Here is a 9,165-nt window from a genome sequence, read left to right on the forward strand (position 1 = left end):
GTCTGGAGAAAACCAACTATATCAAACGTATCATGAGTTAAAGTGCAGGTGAAGCTGAATCTTTTGCTTGGTGATTTTCAAACCTTTCATAAAACATTTCATACGTGAAAGTTTGTCCTGGAGCTTTTTCACTTCATTCTGTAACTTACCACACGTGTTGTTCAGGTTGTTGAATTTCTTCTCCAGTTGCTTCTTTTCTGAAGTGACTATAACATCTGGTGGGAAACAACGAAACCACAAACAGATCAAAACATCAAAACACTCTTCTTAATAACAAAACAGCATCATGATTATGATGTAAGCATGTTCAAATATGAATCAATGGAATTTAAATGAATGCTGTTGTCCTTTAACCTGCTGGGTGATGACCTCTCACAGGGAGTCATAGTAGCTCAACTAGCAGGTAACAAGAAGTTTTTAACAAGACATTTTCTGCCAAATGAAGACAAAAATGAAAGTGCAGCCAAAATAATCCCATGATTCAAATCCATGAAAGCAACAGTTTATTTCACTAACTGAAAACTGCACAAAACTACAGAGTTAATGTGCAGCAAGTAAAGCCCTATGTGAACTCATGCCACAAAGCAGAGGAGGGTGGTGTCCTTCTCCAGCAGGTCAATGCTCATACAGGTCACTGAAGATGATGGGAACTAGTGGAAGCAGCTGGACCTGATGCAGCTTCACAACACACTCAGTCTCCCAACAAATATTGCAGGAATTAGCATTTGTACTTCTTGATGTGGTTACAAATGTTCACAGGTCCCTGTGGATGAGTGTGATGGAAAATCGGTTATTATTAAATGATGATTAAATTTAATCCTTAGGATTTTACGTAGTTATAATAGCAACTTGTATTACGTGAACTTTTGATGGATGTTTAAAATGTTGTTCAGACTTTGTGTTTATGTGTTTTGTAGTGTTTGCAGAACTGCTGCAAGGTAAGTTATTGTCTAACAGCAGACCATCCCACACTGTAGTGACCCAGAGTCACAGGTGCTTATCAAAGTGCTGAAAAGGGAAAAGGTTTCCAGAAAAGGAGAAAAGGGCTGAGAGAAGTAGCCTGAGGGTGGAGAATGTTCTGTCCAGCAACAGAAAGATATAAAACTAATGTGTGATGTATGAACTTTAGAATTGCTTAGGATAGAGACTTGAAACTCTGTTGATGAACTTCTTTATCGCAAGATAATCAAACCCTAAAAGACGTCCTGGATGTTGAAGCTTCTTTACTGATTACACTGGAGGTGTCGAAGACCAGATATTGTCACTTTAGACTAGACAATTTGGTGTTGTCGGCAGGATCTGTGAGTGGTCACCGGAGGAGCCAGAGTGAACAGTGGTTTTCATGCACCCTGGAAAAGAAAACAGACTCCAGTCTCACCCTCCGCTGAAAGAATCAGTGTAGAGAAGGAGAACTGAACACAGCAGGTCTTATGGTGACTGCTGCCAGATTCACGAACTAAAAATTAAAACTGGTCAACATGGATACTTGTGAGTTGTAAAGAGGCTCCAAAATTTATTCTGTTGAGCTCAAGTTGCCATTCTTGGTTGAATAATCTGTTAGAATCGGACCACTCCTAGTCAATTGGGGAGGATAAGTGACATTAAACAAGTTGGACAAAGGGGCCAACAGGTCTCAGTGATTAGAGACTTTAAGTGATAGTCACAAAGCTATTGTAACGGGAACTTATAAAAGAGCAAAGGGGACATTGTGCAAAGGACTGTCCCTCTGGGATTGAAGAGGACAGACCCAGAGATTTTCCTGAGAAGTCATCGACACACACTGCAATGAAGACATGCCTGCTTGATAAAGGTCACACATGCTGGAATAAATGTGGATTTGATTGAGCAATGTGTTTAAGATCAGAGCTAAATTTAGACAACCTGAGGTTTTAATGCTGAGAGACATAGTCAATGTCCTGAATACACTCTAAAAGTGAATCATCAAGAGATGGATTTTTTTTTTTGGTAGACAGTGGAGCAACTAGATCAGTATTAAAAGTAACTGAAGTTGCAAAATGAGCAGTGTACATGTTGGTGTTTCTGGTCATTGTCTTAAACATGCATTCATGTTGTCTGAATTATGCCCCATAAATTTGATATATCTAATGATTTATTTGTGGATCTATCTGATGTCCACATCAGAAGTAATACAAGTGTTCAATAATTTAAATGTACGAACACACACCATGATCAATTATAGCCCTGATTCTCTGTTATATGTGTATGAATGGAAGCTGCAGCCGTCTGTCTGTCTTGTTCATGTCAGAAAGTGATTTACATTGTTCAGCACGTTTCACATGGCCCTGATGTTCCTTTTGAACAAAGATGGGATTCAGTGAAGTTTCAGAAATTGACTGCAGTGTTTCATTGGTCTGATCACTTATGTGCTGTCTTTCTGAATGAGAAACAAAACTGTTTCTATGATGTTCAAATGCTGCTCCTCATATTTTCATGAGCTAAATCAGAATAAGACAGGTGGGAAAATTTAGGCTATTTTGTCAAAAGTGTTCTTCTGTCCATGATTGGTAGCAACTTGAGGTTAAATCAACTGTGATATGTTCAGTGTCTGTCTGTGTCTACAGGAAGGTTTTAGTTCTGTTTTCATGTTTGTGCCTGAGCAGAAAACACACACACTTTTTCCTTATCAGAAATAGTGGCAACAACACATTATAAAAAAGGTGCAAGCAGAAATGAGAGGGTTAGGATCAGATGAGTTAGTGATTCTTTCCTGTGTGAATCAACTAAGATTTTAATATTTCACAGTAATAGGACTTGAAACTGTGCTTGTTATAGAGTAGTAGTACATATTAATACACCCTGATGTCAGTGAGCCTTAATGTGACCTGTGAATGAAAAACATCTACTACTCTCCTTTTGGCTTATCCCGTGAGTTCAGGGTCGCCACAGCAGATAATTGTCCGCATGTTGATTTGGCAGTTCTTACGCTGGATGCCCTTCCTGACGCAACCCTCCCCAATTTCTGCCGGGCTTGGACCGGCACTGGACAACTGGGGAGGGGAATGGGCTGTTTGGGGTTCAGTGTCTTGCCCAGGGACGCTTCGACATATAGCCAGGGTCGGGTATCGAACCACTCACCCTGTGGGCCGTAAGCAACTGCCTTTACAAACTGAGCTATAGCCGCCCCTAAAAGCTCTAAAACAAAAAGCCACTGATGGGATTACATTGGATTTTTGAATTGCTCAAGAAAAGCAGCTGTTGTTTTGTCGTGTGAATATTTACTGATAAAGATGTGTGATATTGATAGTGGAAAGTGGAGATTTGTTCAGGATTTGCAAGTAGTTTAAAAAAAGAATCCATCCATCAGCTCTGGAAGGATTAAATCCACAATCAAATAACTTTTTGGTTACTGAATTGGATTTTGTATTTTTCTCATTCCTTATGTATGTGGACTTGTTTGCTTTCTCTTAAATTTTTTTTTAAGTAAAATGAAGAAGAAGAAGTCCTGAAGAGGAGACACCAGACCACCATCATGTCAAACCTGATTCTATTGAAAACAAATGTGCAGCTTAAAAACAAAACAATATGACACTTTTCTTTAGTAGTTACTTTACTTTTTGATCAGTGACTTCAGCCTAAATTTTGAGCCCAGACTATTACAGATAAGAGAAGAATTAAATGTGCACAGATTAAAAACAAAGTTGTCTGACTCAAAATGTCTCTCAAGTCCTGTTTGTGTTTTTCTTGCTTCCTGCCTGTCTCCTGCTATTCTCCATCTGTCCACCAGATGTCCTCAGACTTCCATCCCTTCAGTCACCTGACTCTCCTCCCAGATCCCCCAGTGTCCCCTCCTTCCTACACACCTGTTCCCACTTCCCTCATCAGCTCCTCTGCATAGAAACCAACCTGGTTTCCACAATCATTTGGTTGAACACATCTCATTGTGTTTCTGTTTGTGCTGTGGATTCATGTTCTTACATCCTGACTCATATTTATATCTATATCTAGATGTGATCTTTTAAAACATCTTAAATTCCTCATGTTGATGTATTTTCATTTTCTTATTCCTGTGGCCAATGTTTGTTTTTACTTACTGCAGATTGAAATCAAGAGAGACTAATTATTAGACTGTATTTGGTCGTAAATATCAGTTTGATTCTGTGGAAACTAATTCAGATCAAAGTCGACAACATTTCTTTGTGGAATATATCTCGGGTTGATTATTTTTCTCCCCCATACATGGTAAAAAATATTAGAAAAGTGGATTAAAACATATTTATTTGTTTATCAGAACAATAGAGAAAAATTGTTTTCATAACTAAACCTCTCAGTGTCCTGATGAAGGTTTTCACTGGAAGATGAACATGAAGAGTTTCCTGTGACTGCAGCAGTTTAGTGGGACTACAGAGTTAGTAAGTCCACATGTAGTTGTTGTGTGGACGACTTCCAACCCCACTACTCTGTCTGCACCATAGAGCACAGAGGGACAATATCTATGGAATAAAGAGGATTGAACATGTGACACAGAATGAACAAGTCAACAAATGTGAGATGACTCTGAGGATCAGGAAGAACATTTCAGAGTTGGACAAACAGCCTCATCCCAACACTACACACATCTTTGTTTTCAGAGGAAGCAGGAAATCTTCTTCTCACAGATCCAGTTTCTATTATGATTATAATATCCACTTCTCCATCTTCCTTGTTGATCACAAAATGCTGCATATGAATACATAGTGGGATGTGGTTCTCCTGTCGCCCAGAAGCTGTGGAAAAAATCAAACCTTGTTTTTGACTTAAATAAATTTCATGATTTTCACTTCAAAATAACTTAAATCTCATTTTAATGATTTGAAATAGTGTCATGTTAGTAACTATGTAGGGGATTTGCTGACACCACAAGGATCATGGGGATAAGGCTGATCCCAGATGTGAACTGAAACCTGGATCCAGGACTCTGAGATCTCCTCCATTCATTCCAATCAAAGTTAGTGACTCTGCTCAGACTCCAGCAGCATTTAGTGTCTTCCTGCTCTGATTCCTGCTTTTTAAAGCCACTGCACATGTTCAGTAGTGTTTCTCTCTCTGAGCCCAGTCACTGTCTGTTAGAATTTTCACTTTGTCAACAGGTTTCCTCACATCACTTTCAGCTTTGTCTCTGAGGAAAATGATTTGGTCTCTTTTCCTGCAGGTGCAATGCCAGCGTTCATTCAAATGCAGCTGTTATGCAGTTTTTCTTTGGCAGAACTTCATTCTGTTGTTGAGGGAGAACAGATGCAGCTTCACGTGTTTATGCTGATTAGATGCTGCACAACAATTTTGGACTAACTCAGCATTTGAGATCAAACCTACTCAGACCCTCTGTTGTAGCCAGATGCAGTATAATTGGTGTGTAGACAGTCTCAGAATCACCCTGTATCCAGGTGCAGTAACTAAATGTTCTAAACCTGCAACAGGAAAGATTCTATTCCCAGATTCTGAAGCTATAATTCTATGGAGTAATACAACTGTCCTCACAGTGAGTCTCGAGCTGCATCATGGGTGTTGATCTCTGTAAGCATATTTATGGAGATTTCTATTAGCATCATGCTCATACTGCATTCCTGCTAACACTGATGTATTCCACCTGTCACCACGTAGGGCCTGGCTGCACCCTTCATGCTCCAACTATCACTGAAATTGCAGAAAAGATTGTTGGATATGTCCATAACTCCTTCACCCTGTGAGCTGTGGCCTGCATTCAGGCTGCACCTTGTTTCAGGGAACTAGAGGTTGATTTGTTACAGAGGTTTTTAAAGCAGTTGTTCATTCAAACAACTAAAACTGATATTAGATATGTGAACATGTTATTATCTTTTAACACAGATGTTAGTTTCTACCAATGACATTAATGAAAGTGTCGTAGAAACAAAATCTGTCTCACTCTTGTCTCAGTGTTGATCCGTCCAACCATTTCCATTGATTCGTTCCCCCTGAGTGTTGCTGTTTTGTCCACAGACCAATCCAGGACTCTGCATTCTTACTGAGCTCACTGACAATTTTCTAATAAATGACAAGAGACAAACATTTAATTGTGTTTCAGTTGTAAAGACATTTAGACAAATTTTGAGCAGGAAAATAAATAAACGAGGATCCAGACTGACAGCAGGTCAGAAACACAAGGAACAGATCCATCAAAGATCACACACACACACACACACACACACACACACACACACACACACACACTAACACACACACACACTCACTCACACACACACACACATTATCACACACACACACATTATCACACACACACACACATCACACACACACACACACACACACATTATCACACACACACACATTATCACACACACACACACACACACACACACACACATTGTCACACACACACACATTAACACACACACACTAACACACACACACACTAAGACACACACACACACACACACACACACACACACACACACACACACACCCACCTGTTCCTCTTGGCTGTTGATAATCATCAGATATGATTCTCTGTTCTCACAGTCTTTTCTGCTGTCAGTCCAAGTTTTCTTCTCAGTGGATTTAAAGTAACAACTGCATCCAAATCTCTTCCATCCTTCAGGACACAACTTCCCTTAATGTCAAACAAATATTTAAAGACAGATTTCATGTCATTCAGTATCAGAATGATGATGATCTGTAGTGTCACTGTGTAAAATAAGATCTTAATATGCTGCTTTTCTCTTTCAGCTTCAGTTTAGAAAGTTAAAACTCAGATTTTTAAGTGATGACCTGCAACAGAAATATCCACATAGAAAAATGTTGAACAAAATGAAACAACTCTAACTGAACATAAAGGCACATTTAAGTCATATCATGGAAATTACTTTAATCCTGTAACTGACTGTTGGTGACTGACGTGTGTTAAAAACAACAACAATATGAATCCTGTCATGTCTCAACGTAACATGAAGGTGAATCTTGTGTATAATGATATTTGGTCATTATTTCAAAATCTTACCTGACATTTTGTCCTGGAGCTCATTGTAGCTTTTGTTCAGGTTGTCAATCCTGGATTGAAGCTCTTTTTCTTTGGTGACTGAATGAACTGATGAGAAACACAAAATCAAAGAAACAATGAGTCTCTGTAACTGAGTATTGTTGACTGCTGTCTTTGTATTAGAACAGTAGAAAAACACTATGAGAACATGGAAACATTGTGAAGTTGGATCCTGAAGTTTTACCCTGGAGCTGCTTGATGAGATGCTGTGACTGATTGGAACTGTGACTCAGGTTGTTGAGATTCTTCTCAAGATCATATTTCTCCAAAGTCACTAAAATATCTGGAGGGAAAAACCAAATCCAAACAGATCAAAACCATGAAATCATTGTGTTTTAAATACAGCATATTGAAGTTTGCTGAGCACGTTAAAGTGTCACTGTCACACTTAATAACACTAGTAACTTGTTGAAGCCACTGTTCTTTAACCTGCTGTGATAAACTCACTCAGGGAGTCGTGACTAGAGCCAACAAAGAACCAACACAAATGTCTGTAACGTTAAATACTTGTTTTTAAAGGATTTCAACTTCACCAAGTGCTGTGACTTTAAACAGAACCAGAAATCACTTTATTTCTGCTGTCGTCACAAAGTAGATGTTGTTCTGTGAACATGTTGTTGTGTTGTGAACATTTCACTGAGAAATTCAGTATCAACATACATTATATTGCCAAAAGTATTCATTGGAAAACATTGGAGTCCTCAGTGGAAAGGACAGGAAGAGCTGTGTGTCATCAGCATAGCAATGATAGGAAAAGCCATGTGAGTGGATGATAGAACCCAGGGATGTAGTATAGATGGAAATAGAAGAGGATCAAGATCTGAGGCCTGCAGCACATCGATGGAGACGCAAAGTAACCAAGTTCTAACAGCTCGAGCTTTAGGTGGTCACGACTATATCCTGTGTTTCTTTGAAATGATTGGTCGTCTGTGGGTTTTTCAAAGCTTGTTTACTGATGGAACAGCCACTAAGATGATGGAATCCACTGGATTTGAATTCTCCTCACAAGCTGACAATTGGTTGTAGCTCAGAGAGCAGCCCAGCAGCTGTGGACAGTCTTTAATAATCCTATGGTTTAGGACACTGTGTGTGATGAGCCCAGAGCTGATGAGGACTAAATGATTAACAAGTTCAACAACATTCATTTGTCATTTCTAGGAGACAAAGTTGCTACGAAGAAAATAAACCTTCAAAGTTATATAATAAAAGTCCTCACGGCGTGTGATGATCCCAGCCAGAATCAGAAGATACAGAACTCCCAGAGACACTGTAAAAACTCTGAAACTGCTGTTTCTCACAGCTGGAAGCTTCTTCTCACTGTGTGGTTCTACAGAGACAAAATCCACAGACACATTTATTTCAGAATTGTTGGCCCTTTCTTGACAGCAGTGTTCCAGTGTTCTCATGCTATTGAATGCATGGTTATCAGTCATTGTCACAGCCACAGTTATGCTTTAGTAGGTCACCTACTACCTAATGGCACAGTTGTTATGATCAAGATGTGAGGGGAAATGCTGACATCTAGTGGCCGTAGTCAGTCTTTGTAGAGAAGGTCGGGGTGGATATGAAGGCAACAAAACCAGAGACAGCAGTTTGTGTCCTGTTTCCTGTGACACTGTCTTGAACATCAGCTTTCAGACCCTGTCTCACCCTGACCAAGCCAACATACAGGAGACTGTGGGTCCTTTTCTTTGACTGGAACAAGTCTCTGTACTTGTCATGCAGCAGGATCAATATGATCCAAGTTGAGCGCTGCACATTTTCCACAACTAAACAAATGTTCTGTTTGTGATGGACTTAGGCTACTAACCTAAGTCCCTTTGTACACAAAATGGGTCATGGATGATCACGGCCACAGGTTTTTTTATCAGCTTGCTCAGAAGGACTGAGGGAAATGAGACACAGAGCTGACGTCATTTAGAGAAATGATTCGAGGCTTAAGCCCCAGACGCCCCCCCTGCTCCGCTGATAGTTTTATCCCAAACTCTTTTTCTCAGTCCACATCCTTCTCATTTTTGTTTCTAACCATAAGCGTGTAGTTTTTGTAGCTAAAGTGAAGGACACAGTGACATCTAATATCTCCTGAAAGTGACCTACTGGCCTGCTGCCATGTGTGAAGGTCAACAAAATGGCCGTTGAACAGCACGATAACA

General features: G+C 39.7%; 1 long non-coding RNA gene across 1 annotated transcript; it reads right to left on the minus strand.

Annotated features, from left to right (window-relative positions):
• Window positions 1–3,822: 3,822 nt before the first annotated feature.
• LOC137100273 (uncharacterized) lies at window positions 3,823–6,587 on the minus strand. The gene is made up of 3 exons (XR_010910877.1): window positions 6,444–6,587; window positions 5,882–6,000; window positions 3,823–4,724 (listed from the first exon to the last, which is right to left on the minus strand). It is a non-coding gene; the product is annotated as an uncharacterized lncRNA (long non-coding RNA).
• Window positions 6,588–9,165: the final 2,578 nt, after the last annotated feature.

The sequence above is a fragment of the Channa argus genome, chromosome 1, assembly GCF_033026475.1.
Source record: "Channa argus isolate prfri chromosome 1, Channa argus male v1.0, whole genome shotgun sequence".
Taxonomy (NCBI): Eukaryota; Metazoa; Chordata; class Actinopteri; order Anabantiformes; family Channidae; genus Channa; species Channa argus.